This window comes from Oxyura jamaicensis, chromosome 1, assembly GCF_011077185.1.
Source record: "Oxyura jamaicensis isolate SHBP4307 breed ruddy duck chromosome 1, BPBGC_Ojam_1.0, whole genome shotgun sequence".
NCBI lineage: Eukaryota > Metazoa > Chordata > Aves > Anseriformes > Anatidae > Oxyura > Oxyura jamaicensis.
In genome coordinates, this window is record NC_048893.1 from 165,172,185 (window position 1) to 165,199,352 (window position 27,168).

General features: G+C 38.8%; 1 long non-coding RNA gene across 1 annotated transcript in view; it reads left to right on the top strand.

Annotated features, from left to right (window-relative positions):
* The first annotated feature begins 14,578 nt into the window (after nt 1-14,578).
* LOC118156954 overlaps nt 14,579-27,168 on the top strand; it is a 19,226-nt gene continuing 6,636 nt past the window's right edge. Inside the window, exon 1 of the long non-coding RNA XR_004746498.1 lies at nt 14,579-14,756. This is a non-coding gene — a long non-coding RNA (uncharacterized LOC118156954). The remainder of the gene's footprint in view (nt 14,757-27,168) is intronic.

The following is a 27,168-nucleotide window of genomic DNA, read 5'->3' on the forward strand; positions in this document are numbered from 1 at the left end:
ATTTCAGCTGGATGGCTGAGAAGTACTTATGGATCTGTGCATGTTTTATCCTGAGTTTCTTCTAAGAAAAAGAAAATTATGTTATTGACATCACAGTGGACCCCACTGTGGATGGTGAGATGCTAACAGTTGTTGAAATGTTTTAGCTACTAAAATATACTGATACTTCACAAAAAGATTTTGTTTGTTTCTTTTTTATTATTATTATTATTTATTTTTAATAAGTATATGAACTTTGTTGTTGTTCATTTTTGTCACTTTAAATAGGAGTAGTTGCATGGTCTGTAAATCTGATCTTATTGTTATTTTAAATTTCTGTGGCTCACTAAAACTCTCCTTTTTTTTCATGATCATCCGCATTCCCCCAGTTAGTATGTGAAAAGGAAGAATAAACTTGGTATCCCTGTGAGCACTTGTTTGTGCTGTGATTAGCCAAGAAGTCTTTTCAGGGGAAGATTATACTTGTTGGTTTCAAAACAGATTTTTAAAGAAAAAATCTCAGCAATAAATTAAAATGAAAACTTTTACACAGTTCATTGCAAAATTTTACAATATCTAGCACTGCAGGTTTATAGAATCTCAGATTCTGAATGCATATTCAGAAAAGGACAAAGCAGATTTTTGATTCTTTTCAACAAGACAAGGTATATGAAAATATACTAAAGAAATGACACCTACTGCTAATAACATTCATTTCTCCAGACAAATTACCAATATCAGAGTTTTATTTTCATTCTATGAAACTCCCATTCCATTTAATATTCACAATAAATTAGACTGTGTTTTCCTCTAAAATTATTATAGTGAATTTGAATTATAGAAGTAGGCAAGCTTTTCACTATTTTCTTCATACTGAGTCTTCCCCTCTGGGAAAAAAAAAAAAAGGAAATTTCTTCCTGATTCTTTTTGGGCTTGGATTTTTTGGGAAGGGGGTGGGGGTGGGTGGGGGGATAACAATGAGAGAGCCAATGTTTTTATTTCTGAACTTTCTTCTCAATAATTTAAGCAAAAATGTATTTTATTAGTAATGAAAGTAAAAAGTAGAATTTCTACTAAAGGGTAATAAATGATACTTATTTAAGGAAAGGAAAATATTTAATTGATAAAATAAATTGGGAACCAAACATGGTAGGAAATCTTTATGCTTACCAGAAACTGTAAAAGTGGCATATATACTGTGTACTTTTTAAATCATTCTCTGTGTGTCTTTGTATCCATATGTGTGTATGAAAAACACTACATAGAGAATGCTGCAAATACAGTGTTTATTTTTTTCTAGAACTATTTTATGTAGAACTATTAAATATGTACTCAATGCATTCCTAAATTCAATAAACGTATAAAATGCAATGAACATAGTTGTTACTTTAACCTCATTTTGCAAGTAATAAGGTTCAAGGTGAAACATGTCTATAAGATCAGTTTGTACATATATATGTATGATTTGTGTATGTTTGTACATGTATGTGTATGATGAATTCAGAAAACTAAAACCTTCTTGGGGGAGGAACAACCCTTTCTCTTAGTGGAGGGGGGCTTCATAGTTTTGGAGTTTTCCTTCCCAAGAAGAAAATTAATTAAGAAAATTTTAATTAAAAGTAAGTTAAAAAATATATATATATATATCAATTCAACCAGCAGAAGGCCAACTGCATCCTGGGCTGCATCAAAAGATGAGTGGCCAGTAGGTCAAGGGAAGTGATTGTCCTCTAGCCTTGTGAAGCCCCACTTAGAGTACTGACTCCAGGTCAATTGTGCTCTAAAACTATTATTTTCAACATTCTAAAACAGGCCTTCTGTGCCAAAGGAAGCTAACTAAAGAGTATCTAGATACTGTGTATGTACAGAAGACTATTTAATAATACATGAAGATTGACTGAAGTCAATTTCTTTACATTTTTATCTTTTATTCATTAAGATTTTTCAAACAAAAACAAAAACAGGGTTTATGAAGGCAAAAATAAAATGACATTATACTTAAAGTCTTTCAAAGTAGAGTTTAAAATGCTGTGAATTAGTAGTGGCTACATTGGAACATCTGGAAAGCTGAAAGTCATACACTATTAAACAGTTCTATTAGTTGTACCAGCTATTAGACATGCACTTTATTTTGTTGCACTGACCTTTTACCAGTACTCTTAGCTGTCTTTGAGATATTCCTTCATAAAGAAAATCACTTGTCAACGAAATGAAATTAGGGGAAGTACAACAGAGCTGACTTAAGCTTCATTTTAGGAATTAGGGTTTTATTTTTGTTTGTTTGTTTGTTTTGTTTTGTTGGCAAATGTAACTTACATTTTTCACCATTTTATCTCTTTGAGCTATTAGTATTTTTAAGACATATGCTGTTTACAATAAGCCTTTTGATTGTAGCTAACAGAAAGTTTTGCTTGTTTGAAAACACATTGTGAAATACTCAGAATTTAAGTGTAGCTATTTCTCACATAATGTAAAACTAAGGTTGTCATCTTTCAGAAGGCCTTTATGGCCTTCTGCATCCACAGAGAACTCAACACCCATGTATATAACATAACTGAGCCGCAGCAATGTAGTTTAACTTTAAGCAGCAAACACTGAATTCGCCTTTTTTTTTTGGATACATTTACTGTCCCCCAAGCTCAGTCAGAGATTTCATGCTATACTTCAGAGGATTTAAATTGACTGTTTGACTGTTTTCTGAAAAAAAGTTTGTGCCTGCACCAACAGGTTCAACCACAAGTAGAGGTTCTGGACTGATCAATATCTGTAAAGAGTATGGAACAGACATAATGACTTCTGTGATATCCAGAAAGTTTCCAGATAGAGAGGTGTGAAAGTGAAGGCCAGGGTATAGGCTGTTAGTGTGCCCTCTGAGATAGGACTCATCCTTGGAAATGAAGCACACTTTTGAAAACACTCTGTATTAGTTGTTGATGACACACTCTCCTCTACAAGTATGTTTCTGTATGACATATCAGAGATAAGGAATATGGAAGAAACTATTAGACACAAAGAGTGTTTCTCTACTGTTAATGGTCTGGAATAAACTTTGATGTGGGAGATTTTGTAATGACACTCTTCTTGTAATACAGCTATTTCTAACTATTCTTTTGTTTGCAAGCATCCTTCTAAGAAGTAGGTACACATCACAGCATCAAAACTTAAGGTCAGTATATCAATATAGTGTTCATTAATTAATGCCAGCTGTATTAAATACAAGCTAAAGTTGAGACATTTCAAAACTGGTGAAATATTGCAACCTATATTGCATAAAGGAATTTAACAGCACCTTACGTTACTGAGCACGAATGAGAAAGTATCTGTGTTTTCACTATCTTAAATGCTTCATTAACAGATGTGATGATGTGGGAGGATGAACAGACAACGCTGATTTTCATTGTATCCAAGGAATATCTCTAAAAAGTAGAGTTCCAACACTTGTCTGGGTCTCAGTGTACAGACACATAGTAGTGTTGACATCTGCTGGATTTTTCCACACCTAACTGAATTCCATAGTAGCTAAAGCCAACCAACCAAAAACTGTACAGGAAGAATATGACTGCTTTATAAGATAAAATCAAAACTTATTAGAGCATTACTGTCAAACTTCCAAAGGCAAAGCAGACATCCTAGAAGATAATTTAGTGTGAGTGAGCGTGAGGAAAGAAAGGCAAATCTCTTTCATTATAGCAACAACTCATTTTTCATGTTTTCCATGAAGATGAGAACTACAGCTGTTAAAAACAAAAAAAAACAAAAACAACAAAAAAAAACTTCTTTACATACCTTCAAAGTCAGTTCTGTACTCATCTTTCCCACCCACTTCTTTTTATTTTGTAATCGATCAATTTTAATAAAGTAGTTATGTACCATTACACTTCATTACTATTTATTGCACCCAGATTGAGGCAACATCAAACATGAATATAGACTTGGGGGTTGAATGGATTGAGAGCAGCCAGGTGGAGCAGGACTTGTGGATACTAGTGGAAGAAAGTTTGGACATGAGCTGGTAATACATGCTTGCAGCTGCAAAAAACAATTGTATACTAGGCTGCATCATAAGAAAAATGGCCAGTGAACTGATTCTCCCCTTCACTCATGAAATAGCACAAGGAAGACATAGAGCTGTTAAAGTGGGTCTAGAGTAGGGTCACAAAGATGATTAGAGTGCTGAAGCACTTCTCCTATTGAGACAGGCTGAGAGAGCTGGGGTTGTTCAGACTGGAGAAGAGAAGGCTTTGGGGAGACCTTGTAACTTTTTTTTCCAGTACGTAAAGGGGGCCTACAGGAAAGACAGGGAGAGACTCTTTATCGGGAAGTGTAGTGAATAGGACAAGGAGTTTAAAATAAATAGCTTAAATTTAGGATAGGACAAGGCTTTAAACTAAAAGAGGGTAGGTTTAGATTAGATATTCAGCAGGATTTTTTTTACTCTGAGGGTGCTGAGACAGTGAACAGGTTGCCCAGAGAAGTTATGCATGCCTCATCCTTGGAAGTGCTCAAGGTCAGGCTGGATGGCACTTTAAACAACCTGATCTAGTGGAAGGTCTCCCTGTCAATGGCATGGGAAATAGATCTTTAAGTTTCCTTCAAACACAAACCATTCTATGCTTCTATGATGCTATGACAAGCTGTTTGATATTTTCTGTAGGTACAAGTAGTACGGAGCATTGATGAATGTTATTTTTATTAATATTATTATTATTATTATTTTGGGGGAGGAGGTTATGCTTAAGAAAGGAAAATTTATTAAAAAAATAAATAAAAAATACATCCTTTTTGTGAAATACAGGGTTTTCTGAGAATAAATCTATTTTCCTCCAAAAATCTAGTCTGCTTTGTATGAGTGGGCTAAGCATTCAACAGAACCATGTGTTGATGGCCCATATAGCTAGATACTGTCTAGATGCAAACTTCTTAAATGTGAAAGAAAGAAGTTATTATTGATTCAGCATAATCCTAACCATGAGCAATTATGATGAACACTACAATGGAAGAAGTACTAAAAATACGTTTGCTTGTTTTTTGTTTGTTTTGTTTTGTTTTGTTTTTGTTTCTTTAATATATACCGTAGTTAGCCATACTGTAAGGGGTCAAAGTACATGATGAATTCTGCATTCTTTGAAGTCTCTGAATCAATGCATATATTTCTTACAGATATTCTGAAGTCATTAGTTTGCTTAAAGAAAGAAGTCCTATGAAATGTATTACTCAACTGGACAGATTACATTTCCAGAATTCCATATCCTTATGCCTGAAAACATAATTCTAAAGACAAAGTCTATAGGATGAAAACAAAACAAAACAAAACAAAACAAAATAGTAGTTTAGAAGAGCTGTTAGAGACAATTTAAAACAACATTTTTAATCCTTAGTCAATATCCCCCAAAGAATGAGTGAAGTAACAGAAGCAAAACTATCTGAATAATCAGTTGTCCTGGAATCCTTTCTTGTTTCTGACACAACATAGAATTCTTATCTTCATGGGGATTTATGAACATATGTTGTGAAATAATAAGATCATAGAATCATTAAGGTGAGAAAAGACAAGATCATTTGGTCCAACTATCACCCTACTACCAGTCACTCATTAAACTATGTCCCTAAGTACCAGGTCCAACCTTTAAATGATTTACAATCAAGGAATTATATAAGTTCTATTCCTTTATGCTAAGTACACTGAAACATTTAAGTCTTCCATTAGTCATTAATATGTAAAATAATTTAGGCTTGAATTTATACACTAAATCCTGTATTTTAGATATATTGTTTGGATTACTCATTTTAGTGATTGACTTACCTTTTAATTTGCATCTTCTCTGACAAATGCTTTATACAAATGCTTTATATACCCGATTAGTTTTGTTAGGTAATTTAGGAAAGTCATGCAGATGTTCCCTTTTTCCCTGTTGTTTTAAATGAAAACTTTAAGTCAAAAAATGATAATAACATTTGCATATTTTTGTAAAATTATTTGCATGCATTTTTATTTTGCATTGTAGATAGATTTTAGCTAGTAATGATACACAGTGTTCAGTTCTCAGCATAATTGCATTTTATGAAATATTGATGCATTATGGTATACAGATTGCATTCTAGGCAAACAAGAAAGAGGTTTAATTAAGCACTAAATATGTTTTGAAATAATACCTGTTTACTTTCAGGTTTCATTTACAGATACAATAATTATTTTTCGTTCATATAGTAGTAAAATATTATTAAATAAATTATAGTACAATGTTAAAGCAAAGGTAAGGTGTAAGGAAAATTGAATTTATTTGCATTGCTAACTTCTAAGAAACCTAATGATTTCAGTGATTTTTCTCATTTTTGCCAAGTCTTTTACCAGTCTTTGTAACAGCACCATAATCTCACATTTAGAAATACAGAGAGGAATAATAAATTATATTCCAAATGAGTCCAAAATGTAAATAAGCATAGAAGATATAAAAGCAGAAAGAAGTATTTTGTAGCTCAAATAAATAAGACTTAGTTCTCTGTCTGTAGCTTTCATAAGAGTCATCATGCATAAAACGTTAGCAATTTTATGAGTCTTTCTTGATCCCTGTTTAAAAAATATTGTAGATGTAGAGCCATAGGTTAGTCTCTGTAAAGTTCTTATTAGCATTTGATTATGATACGTCAACACATCTTATGTTACCAACTAAAGCTAATGCATTTAAGTATGTAAGTGTGCTGATATATAGGTAGACAGAGGTATGTGTGTGTGTCTGCGTGTACCTGTATATAGATATCCCAATACCCCAATATTTATAAAAATCCTGATATCCCAATGTCCCAATAAACTCTCTACTCATTAAAAATATAACAAGAATGCAAAATTTGATCAAACTGTTAGAGTCCACCGTCTATGCGATAATGCCTCGTGTGTACTGATAATGTTTAATGGGAAGATGTATATATATATATATTCATGTATTTAGTTCAAAACTGATAAAGCATACAATGGCACTCCCCAAAGTGCTCAGAGAGATTCTTCTCAGGTACTGAATTTCAATTCTGTCAGTCAACTAAAGGCATATTCTGAAATTACTACCTTCTTTCCTTATTTAAAACTGAGTTCTGACTAGCTGTTTGGCAACTGTAACACCAACACTTTCCCTAATGACCTGGAAGTTTAGGAAAATTTTAATAGTTATATAAACATCTCACTACTTCACCTGAAAGAACAAAAACCACCACAGAAAAGTCACAGGAATCATGCTAAATTGAAACTGACATATTTAGTAACATTTAAAGAGAAAGAATACTTAACATCAAATTATAACCGTTCTTCTTTATAGAATTTCTCATTTTTTAGTTGCTTGGAATTAGCTTTGAACAGTAAAAATGTTAAGGCTTTTTAAAGTAAGAAGCTGTATCCATTCCATAATTTATTTATATTATTTTGTAGTTCACGAAGCTATTCAAAATTCTGCACTCTCTCTCCAGTTTCTTTACCTTCATATTTTGTTGTCACTGTCAGCTATTGCACTACTGCTCCTGAGCAGTTTTACTTTAGAATTGTATTTCATAAATAATATTTTATTTTATTATTGCAGGACAGCTAAGAATAACATATATGTTTTGTGTATTGCACATGCTGAAACATATTACAAAAAGGCATTTTTGGATGCTTTCAAATATTGATTTAAATGCTAATATTGAATTGGAACCTTGAATAGGAAGAAAGGATCCAAACTCCATGTAGTTTCATGTTTAAAGCTTTTTGACAGAGTCTTCAGCATGAATTAACCAAATTTACACATGGGATTTGTTTCAGAGGAAGTTACCTCTTTCAACTTCAAAACAGAGTTTGGTTTCACTCCTTGTTCAATTATGTAAGAAAAATGGTTTCTCGGTTTCAAATCAAGTAGTACAGAATACTCCAAATCTCTTTTCAACACTGCAGACTGCATTTTTTGTTTAAATACCAGCAAAAGTAATCAGAATTGAAACATGGTAAAATATGATTTTGTGTAGTCATATACATATAGATTTCCTGCATACAATTATGCAGGTTACAGGGTATGTTTCTGTATCCTAAAGTCATTTTACTGTTGTTTTTGTTGTTTAAATAATTTAAAATTTTAAATAATATTAAGTTTTGTCTCTGTCTTATATGGGCATTAAGTAGAAAGTAAAAATACAATAGGTTTCCACTGGCAAGAACTTGTCAAAATGCCTAATTATAATTAACAGTGTAGAATTTTCCCAGTGTATATGACTGTTCTGATGGCAAAAAAAAAAAAAAAAAAAAAAAAAAAAGACAATGTCCATGTCCATCAGGTATACCTCAAATTATTAAAAAGGATGCTACCATTTTGTTACACAAAATTATATCCACATTGAAAAAGTCAGGCTAAAGAAATGAAACATTTTCCCAACACATTTTCCTTGCATAGTAATAAACTTATTTTTCCCTCCCAATTGAAAACAAAACAAAACAAACAAACAAAAAACCCACTAAAGTTAGTAATAAGTTGATTCCAATAAAATGATTGCATGAATCATTCATAATTTACATAGCAAGACAATACCTTTGTAAATTCTAATAATTTGGTGAAAATAACCAATATATTATAAACATAGAAATCAAAACTCTTCAATATTTTCATATTTGTTTTTCCAACTATTAATAAGGTTATGAAATATAACATACAGCATAAGGCACATACATGATGTATAGTAGCTATATTCCAGCTGTTGACTGCATTTTAATTCATCATTTTATTTGCTTGTTGTGAAGCTAAAAGGAACAAATTTTATGCACAATTATTAAACTAATTCCTAAACAATGCAATTAACTGCATGCTATCTTAAAGTCACATGATTTTCAAAATGGTGGATTTTCTGTCACCTGCTTACAAACTGTAAATGAAATTGTGAAAAGAAAACAGGGATAATGGTTTAATGTAACTAGATAAAATATTTTTGTTTCAAATTCAAAGTCCAATAACCATGAGAATTTGATCTAACAGATGAGGTGTAATAACAAGTCTAGTGGTTATTAGTCAATCTTATTTCTTTCAATTTATTATCAAATCCAAATAAAATTAATTGGAGAAACACCGAGAAACAGTGGATTTGAATTTGTGATGTGGTAATACAGATTTGTGTAATGGGTGGAAGGGAAACCTCTGAACCAAGCAATAAATAAAACTGAAATGGGTTTTGATTTGTTCTGTAATTGAAGTGACAAGAAGAATAAAATTTAATGTTGACAAATATAAAATAATGCACACAGAGTTCAAAATTCATGAGTCGGTCACAGAATGAATTCAACTGAACTACAATATGACCTCCAAGTGACCTCAGAGCTACTTGAGATTCCTGCCTCTCTATGTCTAAGCATTGCAAAGAAGTAACTTAAAGATCGAAAAAGACAAAGCTAAGATACACAGTTTAATAGTTTAACACAAAATATAGGGACTATTTTTTTTTTTTCCACATCAATCTTATGAACTTGACATATTTTAAAAAAGAGTATCACTGCACAAAGATCTACCTACAGTCAAAGCTACGCTTAAGTTTTGCTGAAGCATAAGAAGCAAGAGTTACAAAAAAAATTATCTATTACAGAACAGAGTCCATGCTTTGAATAAATTTTATTTTACTCTGCTGTTTTCAAAAGACATTCTGAAAACACTTGCCTTTCTTCTCCCAGTAACTGTTACAGAGGAAAAAATTATATATATAAAAGAAGAAGAGATGAACTCCATAAGTTCTATATTGAAAATAAAAAGTTAACATATTTGTCTCTATCCCATAAAGTCATAAGCTTTTATTTCAATAGCATGTCTATGATCACTTAGTCCTGTATCTTGGAAAGCATAGAAGTTACCTAACTGTATTCCTGCTGAAGTGAGATAAGAGGCGATCGGCTCTGGGGCAGACGTGTTCTGCAGCGGAGTGGGGAATTGAGCCAGGCAGTGCTTTTTTTTCTGGCATCGAGGCCACTTGAGGCAGCTGAGGGAGCCGCCAGGGCCCAGCAGCCCTCGTGAGGGAGGCTGATGAGGTATGAGCACAGCCAGCAGCAACCCCTCCTCAGCCGTACAAAGGCAGTCCCTACAGAGCGTGAGTGACCAGGAGTGCAGCGACCAGGGCTGGCAAACAGAGCAGGGTGCCTCGGTCAGGGCGGGGCATGTCAGTCAGAGCATGGTGAGGCAGTCAGGGAATGGTGAGGCAGTCATAGAATCATAGAATCATAGAATATCCTGAGTTGGAAGGGACCCTTAAGGATCATCAAGTCCAACTCTTGACACCGCACAGGTCTACCCAAAAGTTCAGACCATGTGACTAAGTGCACAGTCCAATCTCTTCTTAAATTCAGACAGGCTCGGTGCAGTGACAACTTCCCTGGGGAGCCTGTTCCAGTGTGCAACCACCCTCTCTGTGAAGAACCCCCTCCTGATGTCAAGCCTAAATTTCCCCTGCCTCAGCTTAACCCCTTTCCCGTGGGTCCTGTCACTGGTGTTAATGGAGAAAAGGTCTCCTGCCTCTCGACACCCCCTTACGAGGAAGTTGTAGACTGTGATGAGGTCTCCTCTCAGCCTCCTCTTCTCCAGGCTGAACAGGCCCAGTGACCTCAGCCGTTCTTCGTATGTCTTCCCCTCCAGGCCTTTCACCATCTTCGTAGCCCTCCTCTGGACACTCTCCAACAGTTTCATGTCCTTTTTATACTGTGGTGCCCAGAACTGCACACAGTACTCGAGGTGAGGCCGCACCAGCGCAGAGTAGAGCAGGACAATCACCTCCCTTGACCTACTAGCGATGCCGTGCTTGATGCACCCCAGGACACGGTTGGCCCTCCTGGCTGCCAGGGCACACTGCTGGCTCATATTCAACTTGCTGTCTACCACGACCCCCAGATCCCTCTCTTCTAGGCTGCTCTCCAGCGTCTCATCGCCCAGTCTGTACGTGCAGCCAGGGTTTCCCCGTCCCAGGTGCAGGACCCGGCACTTGCTCTTATTGAACTTCATGCGGTTGGTGATCGCCCAGCTCTCCAACCTATCCAGATCCCTCTGCAAGGCCTTTCCACCCTCATTCGAGTCCACAACTCCTCCAGGTTTGGTGTCATCAGCAAACTTGCTCAAAATACCTTCTATTCCTACATCCAGATCGTTTATAAAAATATTGAAAAGTACCGGCCCTAAAATGGAGCCTTGAGGGACCCCACTAGTGACCGCCCGCCAGCCTGACGCAGCCCCATTTACCATAACCCTTTGGGCCCTGCCCGTTAGCCAATTGCTCACCCATTGTATGATGTTTTTATTTAGCTGTATGGTGGACATTTTGTCCAGTAGGATCCTATGGGAAACCGTGTCAAAAGCCTTGCTGAAGTCCAAAAAAATCACATCAGCTGGTTTCCCTTGGTCCACCATACGGGTGATCTTATCATAAAAGGAAATCAGGTTAGTTAGGCAGGACCTACCCTTCACAAACCCATGCTGGCTGGGACCAATGACTGCTTTGTCCCCCAGGTGCGCCTCAATAAGTTCGAGAACCATCTTCTCCATGATTTTACCAGGCACTGACGTGAGACTGACAGGCCTGTAATTGCAAGGGTCTTCTTTCTGACCCTTCTTGAAAATCGGCACAACATTTGCCAGCTTCCAGTCTACCGGGACCTCTCCAAATTCCCAGGATCGTTGAAAAATAATTGAGAGAGGTTCCGTGATGACGTCCGCCAGCTCTTTCAGCACCCGGGGATGAATCCCATCCGGACCCATGGACTTGTAGGGATTGAGGTGGAGTAGCAAATCCCGCACACGTTCAGGGTCGGTTGGGAGTTTGTCATCCCCGCCGTCCCGGTCCTCCAGCTCGGGGCACCCTGGGTCCCGAAGTCCATCATCGGCAATGAAGACAGAGGCAAAGAAGGCGTTAAGCGTCTCTGCTTTGCCTATGTCATTGTCTGTGAGGAGACCTTCCCTATCAAGGAGCGGCCCTATGTATTCTTTAGTTCTCCTTTTTCCATTCACATATCTAAAAAAACCCTTTTTGTTTTCTCTCACAGACACAGCCAGCTTCAACTCTAGGTGTGCTTTGGCCACACGAACTTTCTCCCTACAAACACGAACAGCATCCCTGTATTTTTTCCATGACACCTGGCCCTCCTTCCAGTAGCGAAACACTCTCTGTTTCCGCCTAATCTCCATTAGAATGTTCCTGGTCAGCCACGCCGGCCTCCTGCCCCGCTTGCCTGACTTGCGATATTTAGGAATTGCCTCAGTCAGGGCGGGGCATGTCAGTTTGTGCAGCAGCTCATGTTGGCAGGGCTAGCAGGGAGCTTGCCCTCACCGCTCTTTTCCAATGGTCTTCCCAACAATGGTTTTAAGCTGCTTGTGAAGAGCCTGGTCATGGTATCCACCAGGCAGAAAACCATGGCCTCCACATCTGTTGCAGCCTCTCCAGCCAGTCACCAGTGTGGCTACCCAGACAGAGGTCTCAGGGAAACACGTGGCCATCCAGGCTGCAGGGTGTCCCTGAGTCTTCTGTCAGTGTCTGACAGCAGAAGTGGGTATACCTGTGGAACATGTGCCCAGGCTGAAAAACTGCTCATCATGGTGGTGGAGCTTCAGGAAGAGGTGAGTAGGCTGAGGAGCATCAGGGAGTCAGAGAGGGAAACTGACTGATGGAAGCATACTCTACCCTCCCTGAGACAGACTCTCAAGCCTGCCACAACACAAGTAACAAGGGTTCCTCTATCCCACCAGGCAGCTGCTACACAGAAGAAAAAATTTCCCCCATCCCTCCAGGCAGTAGGAGGGGACCTAGGCCAAGGGGGGGAATGGTGTGGGAAGCAGGTGTCTGCTTGTGGTGGTAGGCGAGCCCTCTGCCTGCCCACTTCACCTTCCCATCTACCCTTGTATAACAGTTATGAGTCTCTAGAACATGTCAGTCAAAACAACGATGTAGACAAAAGCCCGTCCCAGTTGGAAGGGGTGCCTAAGGCAAGGTAAACTACCCCCCTTATTGCTACATCTTCTGTCAAGAAAGAAAGAAGGGTTATTGTCATGGGGGACTCCTTTCTGAAAAGGACAGATGGCCCTATATGCCACCCAGACCCAACCCACAGGGAAGTCTGCTGCCTCCCTGGGGCTGGGGTAAGAGACATAGCTAGAAAAGTCACTCACCTTGTATGGTCCTCTGACTACTACCTGCTACTCTTTTTTTCAAGCTGGTAATGACAAAAAGCAAGGAGAAGTCTGAGAGTGATCAAATGGGGCTTTAGGGTCACTGGTTAAAGGATCAGGGGCACAGGTTGTGCTTGCCTCTGTCCTTCCGATAGGAGGAATCAATGTTGTCAGGCAGACTCGTCTCATCAATATGTGGCTTTGAGTCTGGTGCAACCAGCAGAACTTTGGGTTTGTTGATTACTGGAAGGTCTACGTGACACCAAGCCTGCTGGTACAAGATTGGATGCACCTCTCTCAGAGGCAGAAAAGGATTTTCTGCCCAGGAGTTAGCAGGGCTTATAGATAGGGCTTTAAACTTGAGTCGAAGGGGAGAGATAAAGAGATAAAGAGAGATAAGAGATAAAACAAGGCCTGCTAGTCATAAGCTAAGGGATGGTGCTCTAGAATCAGAGGGATTGTGTTATAGTGAGGTCCTTCAGTCTACTCCACAAAGTGCTGCATACAATGAGGTGCATTTGAAGTGCTTCTACACAAACATGCAGTATGAAGAATAAACTGGATGAACTAGGTCCAGTCCCACAGCTACGACATCATCAAGCATAAGCAAAACATGGTGGGATGAGTCCTGTGGCTGGTGTGTTGCAATGGATGAATATAGGCTCCTCAGCAGGGACAGGCAGGGCAGATGAGGTGGAGGGGGGAGTGTGTGTGTGGGGGGGGAGGGAGGTGATGTACGTGAAGCAGTTAGACCATGTGGAACTTGAAGTTGGCAATGGCAAAGTTGAGAGCCTCTGGGTAAGGATTAGGGGACAAACAAACAAAGAGGATGTTGTTATGGGAGTCTATTACAGACCACCTCATCAGGATGATAACACTGATGACTTATTCTTTGAGGAACTAAGAGAAACCTTGAGATCAACTCCCCTTGTCCTTATGAGGGACTTCAACTTGCCAGATGTCAACTGGAAGTACCACATGGTCAACACGAGCAGGTCCAGGAGGTTCCTAAAACACCCTGATGATAACTTCTTGGTGCAGGTGGTAAGGGAGCCAACTAAGAAAGGTGCAGTCCTAGATCTGTTGCTGGAGAACAAAGAGGGTCTTGTGTGGGATGTGGCAATTGGCGGCTGTCTTGTTCATAGTGACCATGAAGCGGTTGAGTTTAAAATTTTTGGAGTCAGGAGGAAAACTGCCACCAAAACTTCAGCCCTGGATAAAACTCCAGCCCTGGGAGAGCGCTGGATAAAACTTCAGCCCTGGATAAAACTCCAGCCCTGGGAGAGCGGACTTCAGGCTGCTCAGGGAACTAGTTAGCAAGGTCCCTGGGGAAACTACTTTTGAAGACATTGACATCCATCAGTTCTGGTCAGTCTTTAAGCACTACCTCCTAAAAGCACAGGATCAGGCAATTCCAAAATATCGGAAGTCAAGCAGGTGGGGCAGAAGGCTAGCCTGGCTGACCAGGGATTTTCTTCTGGAGCTTAGGCAGAAAAAGAAAGCGTATGGCTGCTCTAAGCAGTGTCAGACAACGTGGAAGGAATACAGGGACTCTGTTTGCGTTTGTAGGGAGAAAATTCATGCAGCCAAAGCCCAATTAGAGTTGAAGTTGGCCAGGTCTGTGGGAGACAATAAAAGGTTTATTTTAAAATATGTGAACAGAAAAAGAGGACCAAAGAAAATACAGGTCCACTACTTGATGGGGAAGGTCGCCTCACAGGCAAGGACACAGGCAAAGCAGAGATGTTTAATGCCTTCTTTGCCTCTGTCTTCAACACTGATGATGGGCTTCGGGACCCCGGGTGCCCTGAGCTGGAGGGCCATGATGGTGGGAATGATAAACTCCCAATCAACCCTGAAAGTGCACAGGATTTGCTGCTCTACCTGGATCCATACGAGTCCATGGGTCTGGATGGGATTCATCCCAGGGTGCTTGGAGAGCTGTCTGACATCATCGCAGAACCTTTCTCAATTATTTTTCAATGATCTTGGGAATCTGGAGGGGTCCCACCCAGTAGGCTGGAAGCTGACAAATGTATCAATTTTTAAGAAAGGAAAGAAAGAAGACCCTGGCAACTATAGGCCTGTCAGTCTCACATCAGTGCCTGGTAAAATTATGAAGAAGATGATCCTTGAAGTTACTGAAGCACACTTGGGGGACAATGCAGTCATTGGTCCCAGCCAGCATGGGTTCACAAGGGGAAGGTCCTGCTTGACTAACATAATTTCCTTTTATGATAAGATCATCCATCTAGAAGATCAAGGGAAACCTGCTGATGTAATGTTTTTGGATTTCAGTAAAGCTTTTGATAAAGTTTCCCATAGGATTCTACTGGACAAAATGTCCAGCACAGAGCTAAACAAAACATCATACAATGGGTGAGCAATTGGCTGACGGGCAGGGCTCAAAGGGTTGTGGTAAATGGGGCTGCATCAGGCTGGCAAATGGTCACTAGTGGGGTCCCCCAAGACTCCATTTTAAGGCCAGTCCTCTTCAGTGTTTTTATAAAAGATTTGGATGTAGGACTAGAAGGTGTTTTGAGCGAATCTGCTGATGACACTAAACTTGGAGGAGTTGTTGACTGTTGAGGATGGAAAGGCCTTGCAGAGACATCTGGATAGACTGGAGAGCTGGGCAATCACCAACCGCATGAAGTTTAACACGAGCAAGTGCCAGGTCCTGCACCTGGGAAGGGGAAACCCTGGCTATATATACAGACTGGGCAATGAAACACTGGAGAGAAGCCCTGTAGAGGGATCTGGAGGTTGTGGTTGAGAGCAAGCTGAATATGAGCCAGCAGTGTGCCCTGGCAGCCAGGAGGGCCAACCATATCCTGGGACACATCAAGCACAGAATTGCTAGTTGGTTGAGTGAACTCATTGTCCTTCTCTACTCTGCACTGGTGCGGCCTCACCTCGAGTACTGTGTGCAGTTCTGGGCACCACAGTACAAAAAGGATGTGAAACTGTTGGAGAGTGTCCAGAGAAGGGTCACAAAGATGGTGCAGGGCCTAGAGGGGAAGATGTATGAGGAGCAGCTGCAGTCACTTGGTTTGTTCAGCCTGGAAAAGAGGAGGCTGAGAGGAGACCTCATGGCAGTCTACAGCTTCCTCAGGAGGGGGAGTGGAGGGGCAGGCGCCGATCTATTCTCTTTAGTCACCAGTGATAGAACCCAAGGGAATGGTATCAAGATGTTACAGGGGAGGTTCAGGTTGGATATCAGGAAGACGTTCTTCACTGAGAGGTTGTTGCACACTAGAATAGGCTCCCCAGGGACATAGTCATGGTACCAAGCCTCTCAGAGTTTAAGAAGTCTTTTGCCAAGCAAAAGCTAAGCTAAAGCTTAGCTAAAAGTAAAACGAGTTTTTGTTTTTGTTTTTGTTTGTTTGTTTTTTGTTTGTTTGTTTTTGTTTTAAATCAGCTTTTCCGCCTCCACATATTAAAACTGATATATATTTTTGCAGAATCCTGACATCGTAGCATCATGCTTACTTAGTATACCTTTAGAAAAGTTGGGCTGATTTTTTAAAAAGGGGGTCATAATTTATTTTCTTAAAACAAATTTAGTATTACTCAAATTAATGTTGCTTTCCTAAAGAACAGTCTATTGGAAGCCATGATGATATTTAAGTTGCTCATGATCATCATTATTCTGTTGAATTTAAATTTTATTTTAATATGAATAGTTATACATTATTCTCCCATCTATTGGATAGTATCATGTATTACCATAGTGAATAGAGTAAGTTGCATTAATATAACAGAAAATTCCCTATAAATAAAGTATTTCCTGGAGTCTTTCTGGAATTATAAAACACACTAACATTATACAGGGAATGTCTTGACTGCATGGATCTTACTCATGGTGATGAAAATGTTGAGTGCCTCTGGGTATGAGTCAAGGGAAAGGCCAACAAGAGAGATACTGTTTTTAGAGTATGTTGTAGACCACCCAGACAAGATGAAGAAGCAGATAAAATATTCTATAAGCAGCTAGGAGAAGTATCACTATCACTAGTGCTCATTGTAATGGGGAACGTCAACTTCCTAGGTGTCTGCTGTAAATATGGTACAGAGGAGAAGAAACAAATTCAGAAATTCCTGGAATATGTGAAGGATAACTTCCTGACACAGCTGGAGGGGGAAGGTGCCCCACTTGACCTGTTGTTTGTAAACAGGGAAGATGATGGTTGGGGTCACAGCAATTATGAGATGATAGAATTCTCTATCCTGGGGATAACAAGGAAGGAGGTCAGCAGAACTGCTGTTTTGGATTTTCAGAGGGAAGATTTTGGCCTATTTAGGGACCTGGTTGACAGAGTCCCTTGGGAGTCAGTTCTAAAGGACAAAGGATTGCAGAAACACTGAGCATTCTTCAAGAATTAAATATTGGAGGAAAAGCAGCAGGCTGTCTCTACATACTGAAAGATGAACCATCAGGGAAGAAGAGCAGCTTGGCTGAACAGAAAGCTTCTTGTGGAACTGAGGAAGAAAAAGGTTATGATCTTTGGAATAAGGGGTAGGCTGCTCAGGAGGACTAAAGTAGTTGTGAGGTTATGCAGGGAGAAAATGTGAAAAGCCAGAGCCTAGTTGGAACTTAACTTGGCTACTTCAGCAAAAAAAAAAAAAAATAATAAAAATTAATAATAATAAAAAAATGTTTTTATAAGGAGGATCTCCATCCTTTATTGGATGCAGAGGGAAACATAGTGATGAGAGATGAAGCTAATGAGGTACTTATTGTCTTCTTTGCCTTATTCTTTAAGTAAGACTTACTGTTCTCAGGGTACCCAGGCTGCTGAGCTAGAAAACAGAAGCAGGTAGCAGAATATATGGCTTTTTAATCCAAGGGGAAATGGTTGGTGACGTACTACACCATTTGGACTCACAGGACTGGACAGGATCCACCCAAGGGTACTTAAGGAGCTGGCAGAAGTGTTTGCCAAACCATTTTTAGTAATTTACCATCATTCCTGGTTGACCAGAGAGGTCCTAGTTTTCTGGAGGTTAGTGAATGTGATGCCCACCAACAAGGACAGAAAGGAGGATACAGGGAGTTACAGGCTTGTCAGTCTGGCCTTATTGCCAGAGAAGGTCAAGGATCAGATTGCCACATTACATGGCATGCACAGGACAACCAAGTGATCAGATCCAGTCAGCATAGGTTTATGAAAGGCAGATCCTGCCTGACAGATCTATTTCCCTCTATGACACGATGGCATGCCTAGCAGATGAGGGAAAGGCTATGCGTGTTATTTACCTGGATTTTAGCAAAGCATTTGCTACTGTTTCCCACATCCTTCTCCTGGAGAGACTGGCTTCTCGTGGCTTGGATGGATGCACTCTTTGCTGGATAAAAAACTGGCTTGATGGCCAGGCCCAAATGATTGTGTTAAATCTTGTTGGTGGCTGGTTTCAGAAGGTGTTCCCCAAGGCTAAGTATTGGTGCCAGTTCTCTTTTAACATTTTATAGTGGAACTTTGGTGAAACTAAAAAACACACATCTGTTTTCTCACTCCCCCACCCCAGTGAGATGGGGTAGAAAATAGGAAAGAAATGAGAAAGAACTTGTCGGTTGAGATAAGGACAGTTTAATGAGAATTATATATATATATATGTAAAATAATAATAATAATAAAAGCAAGTGATGCACAATGCTCACCATCCATTGACTGATGCCCATTCCTGAAAAGTGTTCCCCCCAAACCCAGCCAGCCACCCCATATTAATTGTTCAGCGTGGCTCCATATAGTATGGAATATCCCTTTGGCCAGTTTGAGTCAGCTGTCCTGGTTCTGTCCCTTCCCAGCTTCTTGTTCACTCCCAGCCTCCTTGCTGGCAGGGCAGTAGGAGAAGCTGAGAAGTCCTTGACTTAGTGCAAGCACTGCTTAGCAACAGCTAAAATATCAGTGTGTTATCAAAGTTATTCTTATCCTAAATCCAAAACAGCACCATACCATCTACTAGGAAGAAAATCAACTCTATCCCAGCCAAAACCAGGACATATGTTTATCTATGATCTTGATGAGGGTGTTGATTGCACACCCAGTCAGTTTACACACAACACAAAGTTGGCAGGTGTATTGATCTGTTTGAGGGTAGGAGTCTCTGCAAGGTGATATGGATAAACTGGATTGATGGGCCACGTCATCACACGACATTCAACAATGCTAAATGTCAGGTGCTGAGCATGGTTCATAACAATACTGTGCAGTGGTATAGGGAAGGGGAAGAGGCTGGAAAGCTCCCTGGCAGGAAATGACCTGGAGGTGCTGGTTGACAGCTCGCTGAACATGACCAGGAGTGTGCCCAGATGGTCAAGAAGGCCAGTGCTGTCCTGGCTTTTATCAGAAATATTGCAGTCAGCAGAACTAGGGAAGTGGTTATCCCTCTGTATTCATCACTGGTAAGACAGTACCTTGAGTACTGTGTTCAGTTTTGGGCCCTTGCTATGACTGAGATGCTGGAGCAAATTCAAAGAAGAGCAGTGAAGATGGTGAAGGGACTAGAAAACAACACATATAAAGAGTAGCTGAAGGAAGTGGAGTTGTTTTGGTTTGAGAAAAGGAGGTTGAGTGGAGACATTGTTCTCTACAACTACCTGAAATTATGTTGTTGTGAGGTGGGTGTTGGTCTTTTTTCTCAGATGACAGTTGACAGGACAAGAGGAAATGGCCCTAAGTTGTACCAGGAGATGTTTAGATTAGATATCAGGAACAATTCCTTCATGGAAAGATCATTGGAGCTGGCTGCCCAGGGAAATGGTACAGTCATTGTCCCTGGAATTTAAGAGATATGTGGATGTGATGCTTTAGTGATGGACTTGGTAGTATTATGTGATGGACCCGATGATATTCTTTTCCACCCTAAATAATTCTATGATTCAGGAGCACAGGTGGAGTTTTCCTCAATCCTCCAATTAATGGGGAGAAACAGGGAAAGAAACAGATGACCCCAGGTCATAATTATCTGTCTCCAAGACTGGTACCTATACCATAGTTTGGGGTTTAACAATCATCAAAGAGTCTTTGAGACAAGAGATCTGCTGGGGCCTGACAAGATCCACTTGTTTTGATAGGGAAAACATTTCTCAGCCTGTAACTTTTATGAACTGTTTGACAGAGTTTTAGATTAAGATCAGTGAGGGAAGAAGGTACCTTTAAGAACACTGAAGTTAAGCTAAGAGATTGCACAATACCATCTGAAGGTGACATGTCTAATGGGAACACCTACACCATTCTAGGGAGCACTGGGGTGTACAGAGCACATCAGAAATGCTAGTATACCATTGCATGCAGTATAAGGAACAAACATGATAAACTGGAACCTTTGGTCCATTCCTAGAGTTATATCATTGGTATTAGTAAGAATTGGTGGGATGAGTCCCAGGACTGGATTGCTGGGATAGAGGACTATTAGTTTTTCAGGAGGGACATGCAAGGCAAGCAAGGTAGAGGTGTTGTGCTATATGCAAGGGAGTGATTAGACTGTGCAGTCCTCACCATTATGGATGACACAGTAGAGAGCCTCTGAGTGAGAGGATGGGTATTGTCATGGATATCTATTGTTGTCCTAGACTACCCTGGACAATAGCACAGATGAATTATTCTATAGACAATTAGGAGAAATCTTTGGAATAGATGCCTTTGCCCTTATGGGATTTTTTCAAATTCCCAGACTTAAACTGGGAATAACGTACAGCCACAACAAGCAAGTCTGGGAAATTCCTTATTTCCTGTCACAAGCACTGACTGAGCCAACTAGGAAAGTTGCCCTTGTAGATCTCTTGTCTGAGAATAAAGAAAGCCTTGTAGGAGAAGTGACAGTTGGTGGCTGTCTTGGCCACAGTGATAATCATGAAATATCATGAAATAGTTGAGTTCAAAATTTTTGATGTAAGGAGAAAAAAGGTCAGTCGAGTTGTCCCCCTGGACTTTATGAGAACAAACTTTAAGCTTCGCAGTGTCCCCTGTGAATGTGAGGGTTTATGGGTCCATGGTAGCTGGTTGCTTTTCAAGAACCATCTTTTAAAACCTCAGGGGCAGGCAACCCCATTGTGTTATAAATCAAGCAAGCAGGACAGAAGACTGGCTTGGCTGAACAGGGAACTCCTCCTGGAACTGGTGCAGAAAAAGAAAATATATGATCTTTGAAAAATAAACAAACAAACAAATAAATAAATAATCAGGTTTCACAGGAAGATTGCAGAGCTGCAGTTCACATCTGCAGGGAGAAAAATAAAGCAAGCCAAAGCTCATCTTGAGTTGACAATGACCAGTGTGGTGTCAGACAACAAATAAGACATTTTAAAGTCTGTCAATAGCAAGAGGAAATCAAATAAAACACTTGAATCAGATGGTCACATAACAAGTAAGGATGGGGGAAAGGCAGAAGTATCTAATGCTTTTTGCCTCAATTTTTAATATTAATAATAAATCTTGGGCTGCTTGGTCTTCTGAGTTGAGTGACCATGACTGGGGGAGCAGTGACTTTCCACTTGTGGCCACCAAAATTTGTAGGGAGCAACTGCATCAGTTGAATGTTCATAGGTCCATTAGGTATGATGGCATTCACCTCAGAGTACTGAAGAAGTTAACGGATGTTGTAGCTGGGCCACTCTCACTGATTTACCAAAGGTCATGAGAGTCTGGGGAGGTTCCACTGACTGGAAGCTAGCCAATGTTATACAGATCTACAAGAAGAACACAAAGAAAGACCCAAGAAACTACAGAACTGTTAGTCCGGCCTCAGTACCTGGAAAAGTTATGGAGAGGATTATCCCAAGGGCTATTGAAAAGCATTTGAAGAACAAAGGCATTATCAGAATAGGCATTGTCAGAATAGGTACATTAAGGGAAAACACTGCCTTAGTAATATGATCTCTTTTTACAGTAAGGTCGCCTCCTTAGTGGGTGAAGGGAATGCGGTAGATGGAATCTTTCTGGATTTTAGCAAAGCCTTTGATACTGTCCTTCACAGTGTCCTGGACAAATTGTCCAGCTGTGAGATGAATGGGTTCATGCTACACTGGATGATGAGCTAGGTGAATAGCAGTGCTCAAAATGTCATAGTGAAAATGGCTATATGTGGCTGGCACCCAGTCACTAGTGGCATTCATCAGGGCTCAGTTCTAGGGTGTAATGGGTGGAAATGATATGTACTTCACTTGGAAGAGTGAAGCAGCAATATGACTTATTGATACAGAGTAAAGATTTAACAAAGCTTATGTAACCTAAGAAAGATTCACTGATGGCAAGGTACACCTGGTTATAATTGGAAGATGCATTTAATTACATCCCATATAAAAGGTGTTATATACAGAAACACTAAATGAAAGACATTATATACTTCATAGAGACTACATAAGGAACTGGTTTAGGCAACATTACATCAAGGAAGCCCTCACATTGATTCATGAGGTTCAGGTTGGACATCTTTGCTTTCTAAACTCCTTGAACCAGAGGTAAGAAGCCTACATGCAGATGAATCCAATCTGTTGGATTGACCAGACTTCGTTAACAGTTTATGTCAAAAGGATTATATGCATCACATTAATCCTTTATGCTATTTAGCTAAGGTTATAAAGTGTGATCACAAAGCACCATTACTGCACATTAGCATGCTGTTGTTTTCACAGTCTAGCAGTGGCATGAAATTCAATAAAGGTAAATGCTGGGTGCAGCATCTGGGACTGAACTAAGACAACTCCAAAGTAATCTCCTTCCCCCCACCTCCTCCCATATAGGGTAATTGTAAGGTTCTCCAAAACTGCTGTTTCATTCTGTTTCACACTTTATTTTCTAGTGTAGAAATAGTCATAATACCTTGATAGTTGCTGGAAAGATGTAGAAAAGAAAGCACAAAGGAGGAGTAATATCATACCAAAAATAAAATCTTTTTTTTTTTTTTTTTTTTTTTTTTCTATAAGAACTTGCATCAAAATCAATATATCGCTGTGAAATATTTGAGTTTTGATTAAAAGACCTTTATGGGGATAATATAATAATATATATCAATCTATCAAATGTTTTTCATATAGTTCTAAGTACAGACAGCTGAACATTTATTAATGTTTCTACTTCTTGCTGTTTGAATTCTGAAATACAGATAATATTTTAAATTTAACATAAGTATTAAATCTGAGATTAGATGCAATAGTAACAACTAGGGCATTTTTCTCTTAACAATGAAACAAAAACATGTCTCTACTTGGTAAACTGGAGAAAGATCAATGGAAAGCTATACTTGATCTCTTCCAATATCTGGAAAGAAAGAGTCTTTTTTATTCTGTATTCTGTATTCTTTATTCTTTTACTAAATTTGTACCCACTCACATGCTTCATGATCTAACAGGTAAGACAATTACCAGAACCAGCTCCTTCATTTTTTAAATATCTTCCTGTTCTTATGATTTAGTTCTGGGAAAAAATAAAAATAAAAAGGGAAAGGGAAGTAGGCAGGGAAATACATACTGGTAATATTATAGGAATATGGTTCACGATTGCAGGGAGGGGATCAGGAAATCCAAGTACAGCCGGAGCTGAACTTGGCTAGAGATGTAAAAAATATCAAGAAGGGTTTCTTCAAGTGCATAAAACAAGAAAGGAAAATAAAAGAGACTAATCTTTCACTGATGAGTGAAATAGGAGACCTAGCTACAATCTACATGGAGAGGCCTGCAGTGCTTGACAGCTTTTTTTGCCTCAGTCTTCACTGGCAAGTGCTCTAGATACACTTCCTCAATTACAGATTCCAAAGGCAAGGACTGGGAGAATAAAGTACCACCCACTGCGGGAGAAGGTCAGGTTTGACATCGTTTAAGGAACCTGAAGGTGCACAACCTAAAGGACTTCATGAGATGCACCAGAGGGTCTACTAGATGAAGTTGCTATTTGAGGGGTGGTGGCAATTTGGTGAATTCCTTTAGTTTGCTTTTAGTTTCTCAGTGTTCTAGTCTGTTAGTAATAAGTAATAAATTTTATTAATTTATTATTTAAACTCTACGCCAAGTTTGTTTTGTCTGTGACAATAATTTGTGAGTGATCTCCCTGTCCTTATCTCAACCCTTCAGCCCTTTTCATTTTAATTTTTTCTCCCTTTCCCTTTGAGGAGGGGTAGTGAATGAATGTTTGTGGTGGAGTTCAGTTGTGTAGCAGGATAAAACCACAATGCCCACACAACATTCTTGTTTCTAAAATGGAGAGATATGGATTTGGCAGGCTGACCAGTCAGTGAATAATGAATTGGATTAACAGTTTCACTCAGAGTTTTCAGTGGCTGAATATCCAAGTAGAGTTCAGTGACAAGTGGTGGCCACCAGGGGTTTATACTGGGACTGGTATTAATATCTTCGTTAATAATGTGGACAGTGGGATTGAGTGCATCCTCAGCAAGTTTGTGGATGACACCAAGTTGAGGGTGGTTGACATACTGGAGGGAAGGGATGCCATCCAGAGGGACCTGGATAGTCTGTAGAGGTGTGCCCATACAAACCTCATTAAGATGCAAGGTTCTGCACCTGGTTCAAGGCACTCCCAAATAATGAATGCAGGCTGGGTAATACGTGGATTGAGAGCAACCTTGCAGAGTATTACTTTAGGGTATTGGTGGATGAAAAACTGAACGTGAGCCAACAATGTGTGCTTGCAGCCCAGGAAACTAAGCATATCTTGGGCTTCATCAAAAGAAGTGTAGCTAGCAGTTCAAGGAAAGTGATTCTCCCCTTCTACTCTGTTCTTCTGAGACCCTACCTGGAGCATTTTTCACCAATTTTAACATTGAATTATATGCCCTGCTCTTTATTTATTTATTTATTTATTTTTCATAGACTTACAGCAAACCATAAAATTCAATGAGATATGCAGAAAGAATAAGTATATTCTGAGGACTCTAATTGTTCAGAAGAGTGTATAGAGAATATTTCACCTCTAAATCATCATCTTTAATGCAGCAGAGGGTGATAGACACCAAAAGGTCATCGTCTGACAGCTGTTCTAGAGGTGAAACACGAGTCAGTAGCAGAAGTCAAATCCTGGTAGATAAACATCTATAACACAAAAATCACCAAAATAACTGGCATTAATTGGCAATCTTTGCTAAGAGAATGAAGACTGACATGAAGATGCAATTGCCACCTTATCATTAGATACGTTCACTATGGGCTGGAATTGTTACCAAAGTTAATATAATAGGGAAAATGACTGCAGATATATGTACAATATTTTCTATTTCTATGGTCATTCCAAGCAAATGTGCTATTTTAAACATCTATTTTTTAAGAAGAATAATGTTTGTCAGTTTTTTTTTTTGTTTGTTTGTTTGTTTTTTTAATATCTATAATTCCCTGCAACAAGAATATATTGATATGCATTCTATGATCACAGTAGTCTTTTCCTTCTATTGTGCTCAGATGGATGTAGGAATATATTTGAATTGAAATCTTTGTAACATAGTATTAAATTTCTCTAAAGCTAGCCTATAAAATATTCTTCTGAAGAGATTTTCTTTAAGTATACTTACAGCTTTGTCCTTGAATAGTAAGTAGGATCTGAAGAGTTCTTTCTTTTTCTACTTGTTGCTTTTTCTAGCTACTTCTTTATTTTGACTGTCTTCTTAATCTCTCTATTACTTATTTTCTCCATTGATCCTGTTTGCATTGATTATTTTTAAGACTGAATGACTTGCATTCCTCCTTAATATTAGATTGTTAGGTGGTTAATAAACATACTGTAGTTAATAAAAGGGAGAACATAGGACAGCCTCTGTAGGATTCGTCTTGACAGTAATCCTTACAGATGTCTTTTGGATTGTCAGAAAAGCACGTCTGTTCAGAAGTTTTTTGGAAGAATGATTTTGGAAACAATTTCAGATAGAAACCATTAAGTGTTCCACATCCCCTGAGGTTTTCTGTTTCCAGAGAAAATACAGTCATTGCCAGACTCCTTGAGGTTACTTATTAAGGTATTGTGCACATGTGTGAAAAATAGAATTCTTTTAAACTATTTAACAGTTTATCTAAAGGCTTTTAATCAATCTTATACAAGCGTATTTTATATTATGTAGTCTTTTGATCTATGAATTTGACCAATGTCTGAAGTAAGATCTTGGTTCTGTTCCTCCTCTTACCAAAGATCCAAGCCCATCTTTGTCTTTGAAAATGACTTACAGAAGATATTCATTAAAAACAGAATAAAGAAGTGTTTAATATTATGTTACAAAAAGAAATTTAAAGATAAATCTATGAATTTAGAGCTTGTTTACTACCTGTATTTACTATGTTTCCTGATTAAAGAAGTTCTACTTGCTATGTTCTCATCATGGATTTTCAAAAGTAAAAATATCTCTTATTCGGGGATTTTTTGCATTGTTCTGTCAGCATCCTTTGATTTTTAAGTGTGAACATCATCTGTTACCTCATGACTTCTAATCAAACTGAGGACATAGAATCTGCACAGAGACCAGTATCTCCTCTGGTATTTCATGTCCCATTTATTCAATACTAAATGAAAATATGTTTCCCTAGATAGATGGTTTGTTTTTCATGTCTTCTTACTTAACATATATCATCACTACAAAACCCTCCTTGAACCTGGGTAAATGTTAATTAAAAGCAGATGACCTCTGACATAAAACTTGAGTAGAATAATGTTTGTTTGCATATGAACAGCTTTATTCCCAAGGAGTATGTTGCATGTCTTTGCTTGTAGTCAGGCAGAATGTAACTCACAGATGGTCTGAATCATAAAGCTAGTTTATCAATCATTTTCATATTACTTGAAATTCTAATCTATTCTACCTATTATAATCTACATAACTTCTTATGGTTAATATGTAGTTTCCAAGAGTACAAAGTTAAATGTCTGAATGTAATAACCTGCAAGTTAGGAAATGTCTAGAAGTTATGAGGTCTGGATCTAAGGCTCTGTTCTACCACTGATTTCCTTCATTGAAAAGTCACTTATGACACTTTTTATTGGCTTTATGTGGCTAGTTTTTGTTTACTTTATATATATATATATATATATATATATATATATATATATATATATAT